General features: G+C 44.5%; 1 long non-coding RNA gene across 1 annotated transcript in view; it reads right to left on the reverse strand.

The window, feature by feature from the left end:
* Positions 1-22790, reverse strand: part of LOC308559711 — a 172650-nt gene that overhangs the window by 19659 nt on the left and 130201 nt on the right. Inside the window, exon 3 of the long non-coding RNA XR_013999196.1 lies at positions 6554-6703. This is a non-coding gene — a long non-coding RNA (uncharacterized lncRNA). The remainder of the gene's footprint in view (positions 1-6553; positions 6704-22790) is intronic.

The following is a 22790-nucleotide window of genomic DNA, read 5'->3' on the forward strand; positions in this document are numbered from 1 at the left end:
GAGAAACAAGGAACTGACACGCTCATTGGTGGCTCTGAAGGCACAGGTGGAGCTTGCTGACTGGAGAGTTTCACTGTCCTCTCCAGTGTGAACAGGCTGCACTATTTGGTTGGAAAACCCCAATTTCAGGCCTCTGTCTCTCGAGACAATCAGACTCTTCAGAAAATACCTCAAACTCCTGAGGGAGGGGAAAGGCCTGACTGCCATTGTTCTTGGGGAAAGAGAGCTTCAGCATCCAGCACACATGCCCCCCCTTAGTCCCCCTGTCAGAGTCAGTCTGCCCCTCAGCAGGGCAGGAAGCCTGCTCCAGAGAGTAAAGCCCGGGTCTTCTGCCACAGGGCCTGGCTCTTCTCTGTGGAGAGAGAAGCAGATCTGGAGAGCTGAGTCTGAACTGACCCGTCTATTGTATCTTCTGTTCCACGCACACACACGCCCCACTCCATGCCGGGTTGACCTGGCACCACGAATCCCTGCACTTAGGGGGGTGCTGTGTAAACCAGGTTGTTCTCAGCTTTCCCTTCTGCCCACTGAGGATGCTGTTTTCTCAGGTTTGCCTTCCAGCTCCCACCCTCGATGCCTCCTCTCCTCTTTTCCCACGCATGGGTATCCACACCTTTAAAAAGTGCCTTTATTTCATTCTGTGGGTCTCAGGAGAGAGGAAGGCAGTGGCTGGTCTCTATGCACTTACTTGCTGATTACCGATCTTCCCTCGCTAGAAGGCGAGCTCCATGGTGGCAAGAACTGGTGTGCTTTGGCCACCCCTCTACTCTCAGCTCCTAGAAGCATACTCTTGCCCAGTAAAACTGTTGATAAATAAATAGATAAATCTAAGAAGGAAGGAAGATTCCTCCAGCTCTCTATTACCTAAATTCTTTAATCTTCATTTCCAAGTTTATTGTACCTTTCCTTCTCTTGAACTATGTCTCCTTCACCCATAAGACCTCCCTTCACTGTTGATTAACTGTTATTATTTCCCGGCAGTTTTTTTCCTGGCTCGCTCCTACCTTCCCTCATCTTTCTACTACCTGGCATCGACTTCAGTCTCGAGTTCCATGAGAAGTGAAATTTTCACCCACTCCACTTGTAGGAGCTGGGGGGGGGGGGGGGGAAGAGAGAGGTAAAGACTGGTTCTCCACCTTCTCTGGAAAGACACAATTCAGCTAACTTCTTAAAAATCGAGATTCCTATTGAGGCTCTAATCCTAGCTAGGTTTAAAAAAACTGAAGGAACATCAAATTAGCAGAGTGCCTGGAGCAGGTGGGTTGAGAAGAAGAGATCCGGGGGTGGGCAGTTTGAGGGATTGTTGGCCGGGAAAGACGACTGAGCTCCTAGCAAAGGAAAGCTAAATTCACAGGCACGTTGCTCACATTCGCTCTCGTCCGTCCAACCCCTGCTCTCCCTTGTCCCTGTGGTAAAAACCAGGGCTAAACTGGAAAAGAAGAAATTTGTGTGTTTTTTTCTTTTATTAAGAAAATATTTATTGAACTTCCTAGTATGTTCCAGCATTAGAAGAACAAATCAAACAGGGTATCTGCTTTTGTGAAGTTAGAGCCTAGCGGGAGATTCCGACTATAAACAAGTAAACAAACTAAGCAGGACAAGCAGTAGTGGGCGCTTCGAGGGAAGTGAGTAGGATTCAGTAATAGAAGGTAACAGAGGAGACTTCCTTAGGGGGGGTGGGGAGCGCTGGCTCCTTCCTGAAAGTGTGGTGGACTTTTTTTTTGGGGGGGGGGGGTGCTGTATCTGAAACATTTATTTCGCACCAAAAGGACTCTTCATTCTTCGGAAACTTAAACTCTTCTTCACATGCAGCCTTGTTGTTAGGTTATGTGTGGTCCCCCCTCAGCTCCAAGGGAGGGACTTGATTGGCCTAAACAAGTCTCATCCCTCCCCTCCACCTTCATGTCCCTCCCAAGGAGATTGATTCAGACATGGGCCTGTGATACAACTTAGGCCAATGAGAGAGACTGAATCACTGGACTGAGCAGGAGCTGCCAGAAAAGACACTCTATTCTCCTGGAGATTGTGATGGGAGAATGTGAGTCCAGAACAGTGACAGCTGGTTTGTGACCAGGAAGAAAGAGCTGCAGCTATACAGTAAATGAGAGAAAGCAGGTTCTCAGAAACAGGGTCCTCGGTGACAAGACCAGGCCTTCCTTAAAGCCAGCTCTATTTTTGGATTTGCTATATATAGGAGCCAGTAGATTTCCTTTAATATTTAGGGTAGTTTCAGTGGGATTTTCTCACTTGCAATCAAAACAAAACAATTGTAAGTGCTGGAGAAGTGACATTTACGCTAAAGACTGAGAAAGAACTAACCTAGAGAGAAGAGGAAGTAGGAGCATTCCAGACACAGGAACCAGCCTTGAGAAAGCCCTGGGGGGAGAAAATCAGTGTAATCAGGGAACTAAGAGGAGGCCAGTGTGGGAGCCACAGGATAAGGGACTGAGCTGTGGCCAGATGAGCAGGCAGAGGGTCATGGGAAGAAATCTGAAACTTTATATTTTATTCTAAGGAAATAGGAAGCCCCACTCTGACTCCTGCTTTATAGTGGCATGGCTGCTGAGTGGAAAATAAATTGGATTGGGGCAATAATAGAAGACGATTATCAGAAAGGGTCTATGTGGTTGTCCAGGCAAAAGAAGGTGATTACTGGACTAAAGTGGGGGAGGGGATATAACAAGAAACTGGATAGTTTTATAGCCATTTTTCTTTTATTTGTACATTCATTTATTCAACCACAGATATGAAGAATCTCCATGTACCACTGTATTAAAACCAAGGACCTAAAGATGAAATTACACTTTCTCTATCCACAAAGAGATTTCCATTTAACAGGGGTGGGGAGTGTCCAGCCTGCAGGCTATATCAGGTCTGTGGAATCCTTTGATCTGGCCCCCCTGCAACGGCAACCACAGGCAGACCTCAAAACTCAGTAAATCTAAGAGCTTTTTTTCATAGCTAATTTTTATTTTTATTTTTTAATTCATCTTTATTTTTGAAAATATTACACATATCCCCTTTTTTCCTCCATTGACCCCCTCCACCCCGAATCCGCCCCCACGCCTCAGGCCTTCACCACACTATTGTCTATGTCCATGGGTTATGCATATATGCATGTAAGTTCTTTGATTAATCTCTCCCCCTCCACCCACCCACCCCCACCTTCACACTGAGATTCATCAGTCTGTTCCATGCTTCTATGTCTCTGGATCTGTTTTGTTCCTCAGTCTATTTTGTTTATTAGATTCCACATATGAGTGAGATCATGTAAAACTGAATCAGGAACAATCAGAAAACCTGAATAGGCTAATAATAGCTGATGAAATTGAAGCAGTAATAAAATTTAAAAAACTTCCAGCAAACAAAAGCCCTGGTCTGGATGGCTTCACAGGGGAACTTTCTAATTCTTTAAGTTGTAGGATTAGATAGTTTACTAAAATTCTTCTTGCTTTTTAAGATAGGCCTGCAGTGCTATGAACTTCCCTCTTGGGACTCCTTTTGCTGTGTCCCATAGATTTTGGGTTGTTGTGTGTTCATTTTCCTTTGTTTCCAGGAAGTTTTTTATTTCTTTCTTGATCTTATTGGTAACTCATTCATTGTTTAATAACATGCTATTTAGCCTCCATGTGTTTGAATGTTTTTGAGTGTTTGTACTGTAGTTGATTTCTAATTTCATGCCCTTGTGATTTGAGACCCTTGATATGATTTCAATCTTCTTGAACTTGTAGAGACTTGCTTTGTGTCCTAACATGTGGTATATCTTTGAGAATGAGCCATGTGCACTTGAGAGGAATGTATAGTCTGCAGCTTTGGGGTGAAATGTTCTGTAAATATCAATTAAATCCATCTGATCTGGTGTGCCATTTAGAGTCACTGTTTCTGTGTTGACTTTTTGTCTGGAAGATCTATCCAGTGAAGTCAGTGGGGTGTTCAAGTCCACAACTATGACTGTATTGCTGTTGATCTCTCCCTTAAAGTTTTTAAGGTTATTATTGATAGATCTTTCTTTATTACCATTTTAATTCTTTATGCCTATGTTTCTCTCTCATTTCTTCTTATAATTACAGCAGTCCCTTTAACATTTTCTGCAATGGTGGTTTGGTGGTAATAAATTCCTTTAGCCTTATTTTGTCTGGAAGCTCTATTTCACCATCTATCTTGAATGATAGCCTTGCTGGATAGAGCAGTCTTGGTTTCAGATCCTTGTTTTCCATTACGTTGACTATTTCATGCCATTACCTTCTGGTCTGTAGAGTTTCTGATGAGAAATCAGCTGACAGTCTTATGGGAACTCCTTTGTGGGTAACAGCTTGCTTTTCTCTTGCTGCCTTTAAGATTTTCTCTTTGTCTTGAATTTTTGGCATTTTAATTATGATGTGTCTGGGTGTGGGACTCTTTGGGTTCTTCTTGCTTGGGACTCTCTGTGCCTCCTGAACTTGTGTGACTTTTTCCTTGACCAGGTTAGGGAAGTTTTCTGCCATTATTTCTTCAAACAGGTTCTCTAACCCTTGCTTACTTTCAACCTCTTCTGGAACTCCTATGATGCAAATATTGTTAAGTTTCATGTTGTCCCACAGCTCCTTTACACTGTCCTCCTGCTTTTTAATTGTTTGGGGGGGGGGGTTAATCTCTGATTGAGTGATTTTTTTTCTACCCTGTCTTGTAATTCACTGATCAGATCCTCAGCTTCCTCTAATCTTCTGTTTAGTCCTTCCAATGTATTTTTATTTCTGCTACATCATTCTTAATTTCTTTCATAGTTTCCTTTTATTTTTCATGCTGTTGAGCATCTTTATTATCAGTATTCTGAACTCTGTATTTGATAGATTGCTTATTTCCATTTCTTTTAGCTTTTTTTATGGAGTCTCCTCTTGTTCTTTCATTTGGGGCTTGTTTTTTGTCTCCCCATTTTGGCTGCCTATTTGGCTTTGTTTCTATGGATTAGTTAGGCCTGCCAGGACTCTCAGTCTTTTTGAACAGTCTCTGGTGCAGGCCAATGTCAGACACTGTTTGTTTGTTTTTTGTGTTTTGGGGGGGGAGGGGAGGTTTAAACATGTCTTTATTGACTTCAGAGAGAGGAAAGGGGGGGGAGAGAGAGAGATAGAAACATCAATGGTGAGAGAGTCATTGATCGGCTGCCTAGCCCGCAACCCAGGCATGGGATTTCCTGACCGGGAATCAAACCCCAATCTCCTGGATCCTAGGTCTATGCTCAACTTCTGAACCACACCCAACTGGGCCAGACACTGTTTGTGACTGGCCTTGAGTACCTTGTTTGGAATTATCAACAACCCAGGGCTTGAGGTCTCCTCTGTTGGGGCTGGGTGCTTTTGGACAGGACCAAGTTGCACACCAAAGTCTTCTTTTCCAAGGCCCTGGTCCAGAAGCAGATCAGGCAAAGACTCAAAGCACTCTGAAGTCTGCCTCTGCCTGCAGGCTGATTAATCTGAATCTTTTAATGAGCCCCAGGCTGTAGAAATTCCAAGGGGTAGGGCGAGAGATTTCCCAGCAGGGTGAAGCAATTGTTTCCCCCTCTGGCAAAAGCTGCTTGGAGTAAATATCTGCCTCAGCGGTATAAGGGAATGACTCAGCCCAGGAATCCAAAGGAGTATCCTCCGAGCTCTTTCTCCGGAGCCCACAACCCTAGATTCTTCTCACACAGCTCCAGTCCACTTTGTTCTCCCTCTGCTAGAGCCCAAGGTGAATGGCTACACACGAAACTTTGTGCCTTGGCTCTTTAAGAGGATGCCTGCATTTCCAGCCATCTCTCCCTGACAGACAGAAAGCCAGCTGCTTTTCACAGCCAGATGTTCTGTGGGCCCTTTTTGCAGTTCTGGTGCTCTTGTCTGGGAAGCCCAGCCTGGGGTTTAGGCCCCAGAGTCTTCAGTGAGAACCCCCCCACAGCTGAGATATCTCTGTGGACCTTCAGCTGCTGTCTGTGGGCGACCAGCCAGGCCTCTCCCACCTCTGCACTTCTTACCAGTCTCTGTGCAGTCTCCACTTTTCCTCCATGGTTATGAGGGTGCTCTCCAGCTTGTCTCCAATTGCAGTTGATTATTCAGGTTGGTTTTTCTATATTTTAGTCGTAATTCCATTTTGGTCCTGGGAGAGTGTCCCTGTAGCTTCCACTCAGTTTGCTGCCATCTTTACCTTCCATAACTAATTTTTAAGTTGATAATTTGTATGGCCCCTGAATGATGTTATAGATAGCCAAATGGCCCTTTGCATAACAAAGGTTCCTCACCCCTGAGAAGGAAACAACCATGCAAATGATTAGAATAGTGATGAAGATAATTGCGAGATATAGTGGGGACACTGGAGAATAAGCCACCAAGTTGCCCGGGGAAAGTCAGAGATGGCTTCTTAGAAGAAATAGAGATTTGGATTTGTAGGAGTATATCAGGTCAGCACGAAGGATATTCTAGGCCAGGTGGACTGCCTCTGTGGAGACATGAAGGCTTTAAAAGAATTTGTACTCAGGGAACAAGTAGTCAGGTATTTCCAAAGTACAATTGCAAGAAGGGACTGTGGTAGAAATAGCAGTGCTCACCAAACATTTCCCGCACTTCCCCTTCTAGCTGCAGTTAAGTGATAAACTCTGGCCAATGGGCTATGGTGTCACTTTCAGGCTGAAGCTCAGAAGAGTTCATGTCCACCTTCCAGCTCTCTCTTCACCCTTTGTGGCAATCATGGAGGACGCCTGTGAAATGGGAATAGTACATGGTCAGAGCAGCCTGGATTTGTGGGCTACTACATGGAGAAAAGAGCCTCTGGAGATTCACCCATACTTGTAGCAAACTTACTATAGATAAGCAATAAACCTTGTTGTGTTGAGCCACTGAGATTTTGGAGTTGATAATATATCATAGTTTAGCCTGACTAATATACAGAGTAATTGGGGATAACACTAGATAGGAGGGCGGGGCCAGATCACAAAGAGACTTGAGTGCCAGGTGTCTTGCTCTAAGATTGGACTTTATCTCATAGGGATTTAAGAATCATCAAAGACTAGAGATGAGAGTGACGTTGTGGAATCATTCTGGCAGCAGTGGTATGGATGGTTGAACGGATGAACAGATGGATCGATCGATATTTGGATTTGGGGTTTGAGAAAGCAGTTCTTAAAAGCAGAGAGACTAAAAAAGAAGTGCTGAAACAGTGCAGGAGAAAGATGATGGCAGCATGGACTAGCACAGTGGTTCCCGTACTAAAGGAGGATTGACATGTTTTAGGAGGGAGCAAGCACAGAGATTGTGAGAGATTGAATATTGCATGGAGGCAGGGGCAAGAGGAGACAGAGCAGGGAAGTTTTGACTTCCTTAGCCCCCTACTGCCTTAGCCCTGATAACAAATACTGTTAATCACTATGGGTCCAGCCACTCTCAGTGCCAAGAGAGAACCAGGAAGAAGAGTTGAAGGAGAAGGTTTAGTGGCTTCATAGCAAAATGAAACACACTGGCCATGAATCAGAGGAGCTGAGGAACCAGGTCTGGCCCCTCTGACTTGGATTAGTTCATTGAAACTCTGGACTTAAGTTTCCTCATCTGTAAAATGAAGTCATTGGACTTAAAGATCTCCATGGTCTCTTTCCATTTTAAAGCCATAATTCTCAAAAAATAAACAGAGGAGTGGAGAAGGGGGAGAAGGGGAAGAAGGGGAAGAAGGTACGTAAGGCCCTGGCTGGTTGCTCAGTGGTTAGAGCGTCAGCCTGTGGCCAGAAGGGCTATGGGTTTGATGCCCGGTCAGTGGTATGTACCTGGGTTGCAGGTTCGTTCCCTGGTCCTGGTTGGGAAGCGTGCGTGAGGCAACCGATTGATGTCTCTCTCTCTCTCCCACTCATCCCTCCCTTCCACTCTTTCTAAAAAATCAATGGAAAAAATATCCTCAGGTGAGAATTAACAACAACAAAAAAAGGTACATGAGGAGTCCAGCTAAGACCAACAAGGAAAAGAAAAGAAAGAAGAAGAGAGAGGGAACAAGAAAAGACCAGGTGTGGTTGCTCACAGTGAGACTCTCTGACCCCTGGGTTACCACAGCAGCTCATCAGTTCATCTCAGCAACATTCAGTTCCACAGTGTGGATTTTATCTCAGTTAACATGCGTCATTGTTTTTACTTACTGAATTTTCAGTTGTTAATATTATAATTATCACTAATTGACAGAAATGGATCAATGACTCAAAGGTGGCAATGATAAAAATAGTAAATACCATAACTCAGGATAACATTTTAAGTGTCAAGAACAGATTCAAGGTCAAATGAAAGGAAGTGAAACAGTATGTGCTGGGAGAAGTGAGAATAGGACTGTGATGATCAAGCTAACAAAAATGTAGGTTTCTAATCACAAATAGGCAGGATGACCTGAAAATTAGATTGGATTGGACTGGTGATGTGTTTGCCCCTAGACCTCCAGGGTGGCATTTGTTATAAAAATGTTTTCCAATAACAGCACGAAGCTATGAAAGCTTCAGTGTTATTTTCCAACAAAGTACAATGACTTCTCAATAGAACAATAAAGTTTTTCCAGAACAAGTGCACTGTGTTTCCCAATACGAAATTGACAAAGTTATTGCTAAAGGTGATGGAGAAGCCACAACTACAGAGGCATCATAAAGGATGAGCTCCTCACAGAAACCTAGGTATACGCCGCACTATTGCCAACACATTTGTAAAACCAGCGACAAAGGTAATGATAAGCATTATGTCTGGAAAGAAAGCAAAACAATTGGCAAAATTTCGTCATCAAAGAACATTGGTAGGTGGTACATAATATCAATGGTATATAAGGTAGGAGAAAGGTAACATTAAGTCTTTGCAGATGTTTCACTTTATATATGGACAAAATTCAGTTCTGATGGGGGCACATATATAAAAGAGAAGTACTTGATGATTTCCTCCCCAAGGCTCTTTTCTTTAACAGCTTTATTGAGATATAATTCATATACCATACACTTCGCTCACTCCTAGTATACAAGTCAATCTTTTTGGTATAGTACATTATCGGTTTTTTAAATGTAGTAAAAATATACAGAACATAAACTTTGCCATTTTGGCCATATGATTCAGTGGCATCAAATACACTTACAATATTTGTATAGCCATCACCATTACTTACAGGACTCCTTTTTTACTGCGATGTATTCTGTCTGATGACTGTTTAACACTGAAAATCCGCGCTCTACCTGAAGATGATTTTCATTTGGTCAACACTTCTTTAGTGAGCCATGGTGTAAAGTGGGAAATACACTGACATCAGTTTGGACAAGTTCCATCTCTGTGTGCATCAAGGAAGGAATTCCCAGTGAATTTAAGAGGCTGTATTTGAACATCACTGCTTCCCTCAAAGAGATCAGCTGGCTGTGGGCCACATGCCCTGATTCAGTTTTGAAGGTGTTCCCTAGGGAGCAGTCTCAGCGGTGGTTATTAACATACAGGATGTTTATGAAGGTAGGTATGTGGGACCAGCTCATGCAGAAGGAAGATAAAGGAAGCAAGATTGAGCAAAGGGAGAAGCTGAGCTGTGATTCAGTCCTAAGTCAACCTCCTGGAGAGTTCTGAAACTGGGACGACCCTTCAGAGTTGTCCCCAGCAAAAGGGTGTGGCCTCCCCATGCTGACACTGATCAGTCAGCCCCTGGAAGGACAGGTGACCTTGGGTGAGGCACTTTGCTTTGGCAGAGGCATCCCCAAACAAGGCTCACAGGTGACAGCTCTCTTCCAGTTGCCCTTTCAGCAGGGGAGGTGTGAGGAATGGGGAACAAGTCCTTCATTTAGAGGGGGGGAGGGGTCCGGGTGGTGGACATTACAGCACCCATCTCAAAGGAAATGGTGACAATTGGAAACATGATGAAGTTGCAGTCACTGATAGATAATGACCTATGTTGGCTATTCACGAGGAAGGAGGTTTTGAAATGAGAGATTAGATAAAACCAACTTCTTCATGACCATGTCTACGATTTCAAGCGGCTTGCTATAAGGTTATTTCTCACTGACATATTTGGTATCTTCAACAGCCTGAGCTATCTTGGTCACGTGAAGGATAAGATACCGGATTTTTTTTTAAGACTGAACAATGGTATACACAGCTCAAAAGTGCCAAAACTATTTGTTGCCAATGTTTAATGGCTCTCTTCACCTGTTGGGAAACAAGACCTATTGTGTATTATTTTATAGACGCCTGAATGTGGCAATAAGAAACAATATGCCCAGAGCTCAGTGGGTCCCAAGGACACACTGGGAATGTGTTCGCCGTCATCTCCTGACCTGAAGCCCCCAGTTGTCCCACATCTGGGCATCTGGAGGGCACCAGCAGGCTCCAGAGAGAACCCTCGCCTTAATTTCTGGGTCTGTGTATGATTAAAATATCCAGAAGCAGGTATATGTGCCTTTCCTCAAACCTTCGTCTTTGTGAGAGATGATTTTATAGTCTAATTAAAACAGGAAAAGAAGAAAGATTAAAGAAACAAAGAATAAATAACGAAAGGGACCTCGCGCAGCCCAGACCGTGGGCCCCAGCGGCTGATCTGACAGATGATGGGTGTCGGTCGTGATGAGAGGCTGCCCGCAGCGCCATCCACCCCATTGCAATGAGGCGACTGTCATCCCGTTTTAACATTGTGCTTTATTTTCATTTTGTGATGAATATAGTTTCGTAATCACTTTGTTATAATTTACCTGTATTGGTGGATAGGGTCTGACACCCTCATACACACACACACACACACACACACACACACACCCTTAAACTGGAGCAGATGTGTTTCCACCTCTATTAAATATTGAGGTTTCTCCACAGGGCGCATATTTCCACTTGAAGAGATATAGATCCTGTTGTTAGAATCAAGCTTGACAACCACAACACTGACTTAGCTGAAGTTCCTTTTTGAGCTATAACTGTATCCAATTATCCTTTCCATTTTTAGTACATTATCCTGTTTTATCCTCCTCCTAGCTCTTCACTGTCGTTATCATGTATATTTGTCTATTTATTTGTTACATGCCTTCCTGACTAAAATACAAGCTCACTGAAGTCAGGCACCTTGTCTCTTCACTCTGTATTCCCAGCACCTAGAACTTCCCAGGCACATGCTACACTCTTACTAAATATTTTCTGAATAAGTGAATTAATGAAGCTTTTCCTTATCCACGCATCTACCCATTTACTTATTTATCTATCATGTACCTATGCTTCCATCATATGAGAAATCCACACATACAAGTGAGTTAGTTTTGTTACCTATTTGAAAGATTAAATACTGTACCTATATGTGTGTGTGTGTACATATATATATACATATATAAGTATATATGCACACAGAGGTATTTATATTATGAGAAGGAGTCTTAGGTGAAAGTTCATAGACCCAACAAACTGGTGACTGGAGAAGTCATCTTCCAACCTAATTTGCCCAGTTCTTCCAGTTGGTAATGACAGGAGGACAACTAGCAAAAGAAACAGGACTTGGAGCTGGCACTGCTGGGAACTTGTTTCATTATGCTTTGTACTGACTTCTTATTTTAATAACCTCCTCCCAAATACCTTGCTAACCCAGCCTAAATCGCCCCTTTGTACCATACAGTACATATCTGATGCCTGATAATAGCTTCTTTGTTCCGCCCTCCCCCTGCCCAGTATAATTCCATTTATTATCTAACCTTACTTAGGCATTTTCAGCAATCTTTCCATGCTCCTCCATACACATTTTCTAAAAAGCCAGCTGTGCAATTTAGACCATCCCTGGAGATTATTGCCCAGGGTGGGTTTGCATTTACAAGCACATAACTGAAGCTGACACACGGCCTTTACCAGAATTAATAGCTCTTGGAACAATTTGCCTTCACAGCATTTTACAAACAGCTTCATAATACATCTGAGGGCAAGGCAGGTTTTAATTAGTGTCACGAATAGCTAAGTATTCACAAGTGAAATAATTAAGTGGCTAACCAATAGGAGCAAGGGGTGAAAGGTGAACTTGGAGTGTATGCAGGTTCAAGGTGATAGAAGTTTCCACCTGTCTCTGGGGCAATGCTGGGCAACTGTTCTTTTAGCTGAAATGAGTCTTCTGTTAGTGCTGACCAGGAATTACAGCTGGCAAACGTGGTTTGTTTGCATGCAATATTATTTTGAAGCACCCGGTGCTTCCTTCCTCCCACCTTCTCTCTCTAGTTCCTCCTCTTATTTAATTTTGGTGGCTCTGTTTTACAAGCAAAGCAGCTGCCTGTGTGGAAGGGGCACCATTCAGATTCATGGTTTACAGTTTGCTGAGTGTAAGCCTCCCTAATCCTTTCATATCATTGGATTACTCTCCCCAAGCAAATTTTCCCAGCTTTCATCATGAGAATGGGCTCTCTGCCAAGAAATCACTCATCCCAGCTCAGGTCCACCTGGCCCTTCCCGATTGTCAACTCCTCCATTTTCGACCATTAAAAGGGCTTTCAGACTGAATATTTGCACAACCACTTCTGAAAGCCAGACACAAAATCTTTGTTCCATAGGGGCACTAATCTCCATGCAGGGTCTGGTCTGAAATATCATGGGGTGGGGGAGTGCCTTTGATCATTGGGTCAGTTGTCTCTTTATATCATCTAATTAGATAAAAATAAATTCAAATAATTATTAAACACAAAATTGAAGTTTAATTAATACCCAAAGTCAGGTCAGAGGATTTAAAGACCACATACCTATTAGTATTCATGCTGCTCTACAGGTGGCTGCATTTGGAAGGTAGGTTAAGAAAGCCATTCTGAAATTCCCAAATGCTCCATAAACTCTGCATCATTAAAGTTTTAATGGATTTCTGAAAAAATATTCATGGTTGTTTGCTGCCTAATTCCCTCCACAGTCCAGAAAAAGGGGCCTTCTTGGGTTTCAAAGGGAAAAGGTTCTTTGTGGCCACAACACAGAACAAGGGGTTTGATTCACACACACTCCTCTGTCAGTCACATCTGAAGTTCTGAGCACGTGTAAACTCTCACGGAGTCAGACAATAGCACCTTGCCATTCCATCACTGATTTTGACCCCTCCTCTGCTAAACTTTAACAACTGTGAGCAAGCAATTGAGGGGAGGAAAGGCTGATAGAGCCCTTTCCGACTCAGGTACCCTGACTCATGGGATTTTAGGACCAAGGGCCTCAGATTCATTGCACAGGCAAACACCCAGACATGACCTTCAACACTAAATCTGTTTAAACTCTTACGAACACAAAGTGTCCTTCTGTACATTTTCTGCTTTTTACACACAACCTTTGGGAGTCTGAGTGAATGAAGCATTCAAGATGTTGAATGTACACACAAGAGCAATATGCTGGTGGGCTTCCATTATGCTGTTTTATTGATTTACTTGAGCCCAACGAGTCAAAAGCAGCAGGACAGAAAAACGCATTTTCAGTGGCCCAGGGCCTCCCTTCCACATGGTAACAATGTTAGGCAGAGCACTCACCTTTCCCAACTCCTTCCTCCAATCTTCCAGAAGACAGGGAACAGGAAGGACTTGCTACCCACTCTCCAAAGATGTGTTGCAAGGCTCACCTCCGGTTTAAGTAAGGAAATCCATACAAGCATGGAACTTCAAGGGAAAGAACTAGAAAAATGCCTTGTTATATGCTGTTGGACAATATATCTTACTTTAAATGTAAGTTCCTTAATGACAAGGGACCATATTTTTTATGAAGAGTAGAGGGTGACATCTGCTAATGGCATATGCTGATAAGGAAAACAACTAGAGCTCAACTTCCATTCATAGAAGTCTGTATGGCCTGGTACGCACTCACACTCCCAAGTTTCACTTTGCATTTCTGGGTTCATCAAACTCTCAGATTCAATGTTGAAAGTCAAAGTGAAACCCCCCACGAAGAAAACCACACTGATTTTTTACCTCCTTTAATGTCAGTGTTTTGAGAAACTAACAATAAATCAGCCCAGTTCACTCCACACTCACTTTTGGAGTATGTACAATATCTCCAGTGAAGTCTCAGCAAATTTGACTTGCCTCAAAAATGTTCACCAATGAGAGAGTTTTAAATTAAATCCAAAGTATTCACATTAACTTTTTTTTAAAATATGTCTTTATTAATTTCAGAGAGAAGTAGGGAGAGGGAGAGAGAGAGAGATAGAAACTTCAAAGATGAGAGAGTCATTGATTTGCTGCTCCTTGCAGGCCCCCAACTGGGATCAAGCCGCAACCCGGGCTTGTGCCCTGACCCAGAAGCAAACCGGGATCTCCTGGATCCTAGAGTGATGCTCAACCGCTGAGCCACACCCGGCCGGGCTCACACTGACTTTTAAAGACTCCAGCATGAATGTGTCAGTTCAGCCAAATATTTAATGGTTGACAGAAGAAAAACAAGGCACTGCTAAATTTCAACTTATTGTAGGTGCTTTGTGAAAACCTGAATCCCTCAACTATGCAAATTTCTCTTTTAATAGGCATATGGAACACTGCCAAACAAAAGAGAGAAGATAAACAGCTCCAAAACTGAGGGCTGGGGGAGGGGGGACAGAGGAGGAAAGTTGGAGGTGAGGAAAGACTCAAAGCTAGTCTTCTTTTCGCCCATATCTGCAACAGATAAGATTTTCACCTGTTACTAGAATAGGTCTGACATGAAATGCGCACATAATCTGCAGTCCTCGAATCAGACCTGGGGCCAAATTGGTCTGTCCGGTTCACCTGGGGCTGGATCTAGTCGGTTGCATTACCTGGGGCCATTGGGCCAGCCTAGTTTCTGCAAAGTCACAGGCTATCTGAGAGCTTCATTAAAGAACCAGAAAGGAAGCCAAGATCCTACTACTAGGAATGTACAAACACGGAGCAGGGGTGGCCACGTCGTAGACCCGTCATGGTCACAGAGCTAAGCTGGTCAGGGGGCAACAGGTCCGCCAGAGGGAGGAGTCCGAGGGCAGTTCCTAGGAAATTGTCTAATGGGAGCATTCGGCGGCTTCATCATCCTCGTTTTAAATAGAAAATGATAACCCTGGCTTTAGTTTGCTGTGTCACTGATAAAATCAAAAGGCCCCAAGTAGAAATTCCTCGGAGGTGAGGCTGAGAAGACAACACAGGGCTTGCTCGCCTCACTGTTCTCATCTGCCACCCCAACTACCTCTCTGCCCCTAGGACCTAGCCCAGTGTCCGGTGTTTAGTTAGTAAAAGTGCTAAACTCGGTGACTCCGTGGACGAATGCTCCTGGAGAGACACTACTTGATACTTTCAGTCTGAAGGGTATTAGGATGTTTTTGAGGCATGTGTCCCCAGGGTCAACTGAATATTGTCAACCTCAGTTTGCCTTCTCTAGAATAAAAGTGACTGTTTCTTTTCTAGAAATATACAAGGGAGCGTCTTATGGGCAGGCCATCTTCCCGCCTTTTTTTTTTCTGTATAACCAAGTTTTTCTTTGCCTCAAAAATATAGTATGTGTGTTTCCAAACTGCAGAGACCGTTGAAAATTAAACCACAGAGCAGTAGTTTAATGCGAACATGATTACCTAACACCCCACTGTGGTTTCAGATGGCCTTGTGCCAGCCTTCCAAAGTGCTACCAGAAGCTCAGAGTTTAAAGGAGAAAAAAAAAAAAAAAAAAACAGAGACAGAAAAAAAAGTGATTAGCATCCCCTTAGCAAAGGTAGCTTTGTTTCTTGGATGGCTTCCAAAAAGCTCTAGAGAAGAACATAGGTTACTGGTGTCTGCAGATGAACCAAACTTTCTTCCTGTTTTGAAAAGTTTGAGAGAGAAAAGGGGGGCCACCCTTGAATTAGTACATGATGTCCTGAGCTCAGTGTTTTGAGCACCGAAGAACCTGTGCGATGTCTATGCCAGCGCCATCTATCCCATCAGCTTGCCCTCGCACACCCTCTTGCTACTTCTGTAGCCAAAGTTACAAGACCGCAGGTGTTGATGCGGCAAAGTGAAAAGGGCAATGGCCCCTCAGAACAAAGCCCGAGCGTGCATTATCCCTCCCCGGTTGGCAGCTTGAGGTGGCACAGGGCACAGAGAAGAGAATGGAGGCACCGGGGCCCAGTTGGGGTCATTTCTGAAGGACGTCCTTTCCTTGGTCTCCAACTGATCTAGCACTTGAGCATTTGGGGTCACAGTTTCATTTCCATTTTGGGTTTCCTGATTTAACCCCTGAAACACCTTCTGCAGTTGTCTTCCTACCCGCTCAACGATAACCAGATGGTCCTGATAGGCCACAGGAAAAGACGACCACAGAGCTGGAAGATGCTGTAGTAGAATCCCTTCATCTTACAGATGAAGAAATCAAGGCCCAGAGGAAGCTTAGAGATTCACCCAAAGTCACACAACTACTCAGCAGCCAACAAACAGCCACTTTCATGCAGAGTGATGGGGACAGAGCAGGCATAACATGTGCTCCTTTCCTTCCTTGCAAAGTATTCAGCTTTGTGCTAAGCCCTGAGAAGCATAAGTAGAAAAGTACCACAGACTCTTGCCCTCAAGAAGTTACAATATCTTGCCTGGCTGGGCGTGGCTCAGCAGTTGAGCATCGACCTAGGATCCAGGAGATCGGGGTTCGGTTCCCAGTCAGGGCACATGCCCGGGTTGTGGGCTAGGCAGCCGATCAATGACTCTCTCATCATTGATGTTTCTCTCTCTCTCTCTCCCCCTCCTTTCCTCTCACTGAAATCAACAAAGATATGTTTAAAAAAAAAAAGTTACAGTATCTTAAAGTTAACAACATGTACACATTAGGCATAGGGACAATATGAGCTAATGCAAAGCAAGGTGCCAGAAGATGTTTATAATATAAGTGCACTGTAATGCAAAACACTTTCCCTCTTTACTCCTTCACTTGGTTAACTTACTCATTTTGTCTTGGTTTTGAGGTCACCTATTTCAGGAAGCCCTCCTGGGTTTGGTTCAGATTGAACTATAAGTGTCTGTGCACTTCTATGGGTTCCTGGCCAGCTTTATACTGCATTCCCATGTCTAGTGCTAGAATACAGTCCATGCTCAGTAAATGTTTTGGGGAAGGAAGGAGCTGAATCCACCAAGAATCTTTTAGCCAGCAAGTTGGATTAGAGATGAGCTCGAAGATGGGAACAATTTGTATCAGTGCAGAAGGTGGCCCAGAATGGATGGATAGCACCCCTCCTCCCTAGAAAAATCACCCCAAGCTGTGCTGGTGGGAGGCCAATGAAGAGACCCCTATGGATGGGATAGTCGCCTTTGATGAAGAGGGTCAGAAAGGTGCTACTGGGTAAGTCAGATAAAGCTAGATGATGGGAGGTCAGGGATACTAAGAAAATGATGGCAACCAGAAGGAAGAGGTGATGCCCTTTAAAAAGAAGAGAATTCAAGAAAATCCAAGCCACTAGAAAGGTGCACACAGCAAACCACTCAGCTCAGTTTTAGAATCCGATTTTGAGAAGTGCTTTCCTACACTTGAAAAGAAAGCTTTCAGGCTTCCTTTTGGTAGCTGGGTTTTTCCCCCTTCTCAACTTTGAAATGTTGACTCTTTCTTAAAACCTGAAAAGACAGGCTGGGTTTCACCTTGGGAAAATGCAAAGTAGTCAGCTGAAGTAAAGAAAAAAAAACGAATCACAATCTCAATCACAGATATCTTTGAAACACTGAGGAAAAGGGAATTCTGGAAGGACCACTGACTCATTGCCGCCAGTGAGCCAGGGGTGCATGCAGTGTGCTGGCTTAGTGACGGGAGAGACCTCTTCTCTTGGGGAGCTGTTGGTTCTGACTTCTTACCTTCATGCTTTTACCAAACAAGCCAGTACCATCTTGCACTTGGGGGCACCTGGTAGGCATTTACAGAAAGAAAGGAGTTCCGAGAAGAACTATAATTACCAACAGCAGAGAGGACTTGGTTTCTATCTTATGGTTCACCCACAGGGTTATCAAAATCAAAGAGCAAAATTATTTGCCCGGGAAGGGGTGTGAAGGGGGAACAGAGGATAATAAAGGACAATGGGGTTGGGGGTATAAAATATGTCCTTCCCTCTCGTCCAAGGCAAAAGGTACTACCTTGTAGGCAGCTATATGCTACGTAAAATACAGCAGACTTTTCATGTCAGCTCATACCACTTCGCACGATGTTAACCTGAAGGAAATGCCAGGAACATGGGAGGCTGGAGGAGAGGAGGCGTATCTGCGGATGGCAGTTCTGGGCTGTTGCTGGTGGCATTGTACTCCAACCTAGAGCAGACTGAGTAGAAAAACGTAACTCATCTCTCAAATAGGAGCGCTGCACCTGCTCGTGATAGTTCTGCTGCTCCCCAGGGGAAGGTCACCTGGAGGTTACAGGTTTAGAGGCCTTTACAGTCCCATGGGCCAAGATGTCATTGTGTGCAAGGCAGCAAGGCCCCATGTAGATGATGCATCGTGAGATTGGCCTCGCTGTGTGAGCCCTCCCTCTCTCAGAGCCCATCTGGGAGCAGATTTGAATTCTCAGTGGCATTTCAAACAACCCAAGTCCCAGTGGTCTTTGGGATCCATGTGACTAAAAGAAGAGTCTCCCTAATGAGATGTTTACTCCTCAGGGACCAGGCAGGAACCATGGGGGGTGGGCTTCTGCACTAGAAGCAGCCCTTTGTCACTCACACACTGGAACAGCCATAAGAAATGGTGATCCCCATCTTTCTGCTCTCCGCCAACCTCCGAGGGAACCCAGGGCAGCACCCACCTGCTATGGGGTGCAAGAGAGAGCATGAAAACATCCCACACTCTTTCACACAGAGAACAATGTGAGCATGCCGGCCGGTGGCTCTGCTGGTTGAGTGTTGTCCCACACACCAAAAAGTTTCCAGGTTCGATTCCCTCCCAGGGCACATACCTAGATTGAGGGTTTGATCCCCAGTCGGGACACACATGGGAGGCAACCGATTGACGTTTCTCTCTCTCTCCCTCCCTCCATCCCTCCCTCTCCCTCTAAAAATCAATAAACAGATCCTTGGGTGAGTACAAAAAAAAAAAAAAAAAGCATAATGAGAGCTTCTGATGCCTTTGTTCCCCTCCTTCCCCTGCATCCTCAACATGGGCTTCTATCAGCTTCTAGAACACAGTATCCCCAGCTCAGGATGGGCACAGTAGGCGTGCCACAAATATTGATGTTGATGGCTGGACTCATAGCAAGAGGGACACACCACTGCATTATCTCCATTTTGATGAGGAAACTGAGGCCCTAAAGCATCAAGTACCTTGCCCAAAGCCCCTGGATTAGCGGACCCGAGTCTCTTAGCTCCAGACCCCAAGCTCTTGAACTGATTCAGTTCCTCTGCCAAAGGCAGGCTGGTGGGTGGAAGAATTGGGTGTGTCAGAAGCTTCTTAAAGAGCACTTCCCCTCCCGTGATTTCAGCAGCATCAGTCTCCTGCTATTTAGCTAGTGCCCAATTTTATGTTTGCCAATCTCAGTTGTGGGTTTGAGATCATAACTGTTTGTGCCACCTCAACAGCTCGTCACACCCAGTGTTCCTGGTTTCATTTGTACTTGGGGTTCAACTGTCACTCCCCAGTCCACACATTGGTTTCACTTCCTTGGGCCCTAATTCATTTTTTATTTTTTTTTGAAATAAGGATGTATCTACCAGGGTGGGTGTGAGAAGTAAGAAAAGGGGCATCAATATTAAGCCTCAGGAGCCTCACCATGACCCTGTTCATGCATTAATGAGCACTTCACAAACAAAAAGCTTTGCAACAGAGTATTTTTGTCCCTTCATGGATGTCTTCTGTCTCAACTCCGGCTGACATCAGTCACCTAGAGCATTTTTTAAAAATACAAACGCCGCCCTAGCCGGTTTCGCTCAGTGGTTAGAGCGTCTGCCTGCGGACTGAAGGGTCTTGGGTTCGATTCCGGCCAAGGGAGCATACCTCTGTTGCAGGCTCGATCCCCGGCCCCTGGTCGGTCGGGGCAAGTGCAGGAGACAACCAATCAATGCGTCTCTCTCACATGGATGTTTCTCTCTCTCTCCCTTCCACTCTCTCTGAAAAGCAATGGAAAAAATATCCTCGGGTGAAGATTTAAAAAAATACAAATGCCAAAAGCTCCACCTCAGTTCTATCAAATCAGAAACGAGTGAGGTAGAGGCTCAGGGATCTGAATATAGCCTAAGAGTAAGTTAGCTCCCTTTGTGTGAAGGGTCTGGGTCAAGTGAGATGTTCACCCTTCCAGAAGATTCCATAAGGGGTTCCTGCGCAGATTGGGAGGTAGGTTTAGAGGACCTGGAATCTGTCTCCCAAATAACAGCCCTCTCACTTGGTTGATTCTTTGTTGGTAGCTCACTCCTGCAAGCCGAGTAGTAACTGGTGTACAGAGATACCTTCCTTCCCATTCTATATCTGTCATTTCCCAAGCTCTCCCCCTGGCAGCCCAGTAGGAGTAGGCTCTGGGGGCCAAAAACTATGCTCCCTCCAGAGCTGCCTTTCCTCTGCCAGACCAGATCGCTTTTAACAACCACAAAGTTTCATGAATCACCAGATGAAAGCCGGTCATGCTGTTGGTGTCTGTTGATAAAGAACATTTTAAACACACACACACACACACCAAACAAACTATAATTTCAAGACACTTTCCAATAAGTGTGGTATTTTATTAATCACAACAGCATCCACATGCATTTGAAAACTTGCAGTGCATTATTTGTTCAGTCTGAAGTAAGATTTGGGACTTGAGAATATTTGACCCTTTATAATACCTTCCTGGGGACCTAATACCCAAAAGTTGCATACCAGCATGTGCCACCCTGTCAAGACCAAAGCCAGTGGCTGTCCACCTACCCTTACTTGTTCCTGGACAGCAAATATGCCCCCAAGAATCCAACTGTAGAATTGTGGCAGTGTTTGAAATGAGCCACCAGTGAGAAGGAAAGAGAAAATGGGTCTGAAAATAAACTCCCTACTAGCAGATTATATCTAGGGCCAGCCTCGAGTCACTGTGAGAACCAAAGGTGGACACACAGAAGTAGGCCAGACACTCAGCAGAGCAACGGTGCTAATGGAGTGAAGGTCCAGAGCAAAGGGCACTGATTTCCCAAAAATGACAATTCACAAATAAAAGCACAGGTGTACAAAGCAAGGTGTTTCCAATGTTCTGTTAAAAATTATGTTTGCAGTTAAGGGACCCAGAAATTGTTTTAACTTTAGGTGTCTTGGGCAGGACATCCCCACCAAAGTGTGAGTGGTCTAGTGGCACTATGGCCTCCCTGTGAGGCTCAGCTCAGGGTCATCTCTTCTGCAAAGCACCTCCTGGGCATGTTGGTTTGAAGTGACTCCTTTCTCAGAGCTACTGGGCCCCAACCCTGCTGATTCTGATTCTGTAGGAATGAAAAGGGCGGGTGCCATCAACTTCTTGTTTTCTATATAATGTGTCCGATATGTGACCATAAACATTACAGATTGTATCTGAACTGTTATTATATACAGATGGTGATCTGAGCTCTTGCTGAAGTTTCTGAAGAGTCACTTCTTTCCTTCTGCCTCCTTTCCTATAGCTCTTAGCACAGTAACCAGCTCTAATTGGTGTTCGGTGCCACAAATTGATTTGCTTTGATCTACCAGAAGTGTCCTAGCCTGGAAAATGAACTCCAAATCATACTCAGGCAGAGGCCTCAGAAGTGTAAGGGAAGGATATTGAAATCTTTTTTTTGTCTGCCAAGTTTGCCACCTCTGATGCTTATCTTTTGAAGATGTGCAAGTGGATGAAGTCACCCCAGTGACATCAGTAACAGGATATCATTTGACACCCTGTGATGCACAAAAGCCCACAAGTCACATGCAGGTGTTGATGAGAAGCCAACACCCAAACTTTAAAAAATAAAAGGGTAAGCCTTCAGGCTTTCTCTAAACAGCATCACGTCCCCTCTCAAACAGCCTCTCCCGCTGTCCTCTATTTGTCACACCCTAGCTGGAACCCCAGTCCCCTGTCCCCCTCCTTTCTCAGCCCTACACCAGTGAGTCACCAGATGCTAGTTCCCCAAGACCTCTCCTATCCATTAGCCTCCTTCCAATTCCCACCACTATCCAGTGAGCCCAGGCCTTTATGAAATATCCAAATAGGTTTCTGTCTGCTCTGTCCACCTGAGCTCCCTCCTTCCAACCCATTCTACACCCCACTTACACATTAATTATGCTAAAGCATAGCTCTGACCATAATATTCTGCAACCCCAAATCTTCCCAGTTTTCCTATTACATTAGAGAATAAAGCCCAGACCTCTAGCCTTGCCTATGCTCCAGCTTCAATGCACCTCTCCAGGCAGAAGCTCAACCTATACTCCACCGAACTGGCTGATCCCTGTTCCTGGTTCCGACCTTCTGTTCACGCTTCCTCAGTTCCACCAGAATGTCCTCCTTCCTGCGCAATTCTTTCCAAGTCAAAACCTCACCCATTCTTCACAGCATCTCTTGTGTGAGAGGCCTCCTACTTCCCAACGGACCTTCTTCCCACTGCGCTTACGCTGCCCACCCTGCTCTGACTTGTATCACAGTTATCTATGTTCCGGTATCATCTCCCATGATGGACTTACGTGTCTTGAGACCAATATCATCTCCTATATCACCTCCCACGATGTTCCTATATCATCTCCCATGATGAACTCAAGTGTCTCGAGACCAAGGACTGTATGCTACTTATCTAGCATCTATCCCAGTGCCTAGCAGGGCTCTGCACATTATAGGCACTCAAAATAGTTTGTGGAAAGAAGGAAGGAAGCAGGGGAATGAAAGAGGTCTCAGAAGTAAAAGAGAAGGAGCCCAGGAGGGGCCAGAAAGAGCGGGCAGAGAATCCACTGAAGGAAGAGAAGACGGGTCACAAAGAGAAATGAAAAAAATTAA

Source organism: Miniopterus schreibersii (assembly GCF_964146895.1).
Source record: "Miniopterus schreibersii genome assembly, chromosome: 7".
Classification (NCBI taxonomy): domain Eukaryota; kingdom Metazoa; phylum Chordata; class Mammalia; order Chiroptera; family Miniopteridae; genus Miniopterus; species Miniopterus schreibersii.